General features: G+C 36.1%; 1 long non-coding RNA gene across 1 annotated transcript; it reads right to left on the reverse strand.

Moving 5' to 3' along the window:
* Positions 1–697: 697 nt before the first annotated feature.
* LOC130470220 (uncharacterized) lies at positions 698–2,192 on the reverse strand. Its single transcript, XR_008930142.1, has 3 exons — positions 1,693–2,192; positions 1,328–1,580; positions 698–1,123 (listed from the first exon to the last, which is right to left on the reverse strand). It is a non-coding gene; the product is annotated as an uncharacterized lncRNA (long non-coding RNA).
* Positions 2,193–3,067: the final 875 nt, after the last annotated feature.

Genomic DNA, 3,067 nt, shown 5'->3' on the forward strand with positions numbered 1-3,067 from the left:
TTAACTAATTAGTTCCGGTGCTTAACTAATTAGTTTCATTGCTTAACTAATTTAAGTCATAACTAAGCATGCCACAAACTAAAGCAGAGAGACATCATTCAAGAAGTCTAACCTCAAACACCACAGAGCGTAACTAAACAAGGCGGTGTTTCATTGCTTAACTAATTAGTTTCATTGCTTAACTAATTAGTTCCAATATTTAACTAATTCGTTCTGTTGCTTAACTAATTAGTTCCGGTGCTTAACTAATTAGTTTCATAGCTTAAGTAAGTAGCTTCAATCCTTAACTAAACCTAGAAAAGCTTAAATAAGGCACGTAACTAAAACTCGGAAAATATTTACACTACTTAAACAATTGATTCTATTATTTAACTAATTAGATACATTGTTTAAATAATTGATTAACTAGTTAGTCCCATTACTTGACTAATTTAAGTTCAAGCTTAACTAATTAGTTGAAATTGCTTAACTAACTACTCCGTATTTTACACTAAAACAAATGTTTTCTCAACTAAAAGGAGTTCATTCATAACTAAAAGGAGTTCATTCCTAACTAAAATAAAATTATTCTTAACTAAAAAGAAGTCATTTTTAACTAAATCAAAATCGTTAACTAAACCTACAAAAATTATAACTAAAACACAAAAAATCATAACTTTAAAAAATCTAAAATTATAATTAAACTTCAGAATTTTATTCATAACTAAAATGAAATTATTCTTAACAAAAACGAAATAAATGTTAACTAAAACCATTTTAGTTACAACTAAAACATTAATTGACATAATTGGAGGAAAAGAATCTAACTAAACCATTTTATTTCTTAACTAAGTACAACAAAAATTTAACTAAAATAATTCTCAGGAGCAAGTGAGCAACTCGATGGAGACCAGCCAAGCACCACCGTCCGCCGCGCTTCAACTCCTCTACCTGCCTTCTCATCGCAGCAGCAACAACACCACACAACCATACGCCACCACTGCAAGTCGAACAACACCAACATGAGCCAAAAACAAAGGACACGAACGAGATCTGGCCACACATATCAGAAGTTGATGGCGACGCCGGCCGCAGGGACCTGTGTTTTTCCTTCATGCCATGTTTGTTGGCTAAAAATCAAAACCTAAAATCAAAATCCAAAAGCATTTAATCAAAATCATAATGCTTAAATTTCAACCTCAATATTTCAACAATTTATTCACAAATTTGAAGAGCAAAATGACTAAATGGTAGCGAATTGCAACTGAACCTAAAATCTAGATTAAATTTCTATCAATAAGAAGAAAGGAATTCACGAAGAGAGGAGAGAGGAAGAGAAGAAGAGAACCGAAGAGACGACGGAAAGTATAGGCAGGCGTCGGAGACGAATGAGGCGTATTGGTCGTCCTTCTCGGCGGATGACATTACCTCCGGCTGCCCTACCTCTAGGAATCCGCATTCCACCTCTGCTTCGGCCACCGCAAGACTTTTCTCTCCTTGTTATGGTTGTTCGCTGGAACCCTAGCTTGTCGCCGGAGCTCAGTCATCAACGAGTCCTCCTGCAACATTAATCAAAAGCACCGCCGCCACCTCCTCCTTTTCTGTTACAAAATCATCAACAAATTAGTGTTTCGAAAATAAAATTGGAGGAAAATGAAGATTTTCAAAGGAGAGAGAAGAGAGAATGTCAGAGGAGAAGGATTCAGGTTGCACCTCCGTCGTGGTCCACCGCCGCACCTCCGTCTCTCTTGCCTCTGCCTCGACCCGCGCAAGGCCACCACAAGCTCGCCACCACCGCAAGGTTTCGGTCGCCGGAATCTATGTCGCCTCCCATATTGAGTACTCATGGAGAGAGCCACAGTCTAGGAGAGAGAATGGCGAGGAGTTTTTGCGAGGAGTTTTTAGGAGAGAGAACGGCGAGGAGTTTGTGAGGAGAGAGAAAATGAATTAGGGTTTGGGATGGGGTAAATCAGGTATTTAAATGATCCGAAAAGAAAAATTCGTGACCCATATCCCTGGTTAATGACCCGCGAATATAACCCAGTATAAGGTGGTCTTACAGGAAAAACCGCCTTATACAAAAGTTTGTATCAATTATATAACAAAATTGCATTTTTATCATTGATTACATTAATAAGAATTGTACAATAATATATGCGAGAGATCATGTCTCTCACTTATCTATTTGGTAGAACCTTGTTTCTATCCCTCATATTTGTGGGAGCTCTCTTGATTGGCTCACCTCTCAAATTATGCACATACAACCTATTTATAGTGGTTGTATCCTAATTTCTAGATTTTTCTACACTTGTCATTTATCTAGATTTTTCTAACTAGATTTTTCTTAGGATAATTCTAGACATTTCCTAAGATTATTCTATATTATAATTTACAATCATATTTCTAGATTTTTCTACACAATACATTTCACTATTAGATTTTCACAAACATATTATCTAGATTTTTCTAGATTAATATTTTAACACTCCCCCTTAATCATGAAAAATCTTGTACTCCAAAATGTTTATCTTTTGAAAATCTCGTTGATGCACTTGTCACCAACCACCAAACGATATGAACGCTTGAGTTCCAATGTTAGCACCGTGTTACCATCCGGTATCTTCTCGATACGTTTTATTAGTCTTGATCATCTTCTCGTTGGTATCTATGTTACCAACTATCCCACTGATGCACATGTCACCAGCCTTCTCCTGATTTTTTTCTTCAAATTTTATTTTGTTATTGGTGCTCATGTTGAAGGAAATAATGCACTTGGTCCAAGTATGCATTTAATACTAAGACTAATAAATGCGGTTCAGTATTAATTATGCAAGTTAATAATTCAGTGAGATCAAGTGAGCTGTATGCCTAGCTAGAGACCGCTTCAGTTCGAGTGGAATTAATAATATTAATCCACAACTTACTCTTGACTGAACCAGTAGAGTCACACAAATAGTACGTGAACGGATCAAGTATTTAAGTGAATTAAATACTCTATTTATGAATATTCGGAAACGACGGATCTCGGTTCCAGTGGGAGCTGAAATCGTCAAAAGGCAAAATAAAGAATACTCCAGAAATGATGATA

Source organism: Spinacia oleracea, chromosome 3 (assembly GCF_020520425.1).
Source record: "Spinacia oleracea cultivar Varoflay chromosome 3, BTI_SOV_V1, whole genome shotgun sequence".
NCBI classification, from domain to species: Eukaryota; Viridiplantae; Streptophyta; class Magnoliopsida; order Caryophyllales; family Amaranthaceae; genus Spinacia; species Spinacia oleracea.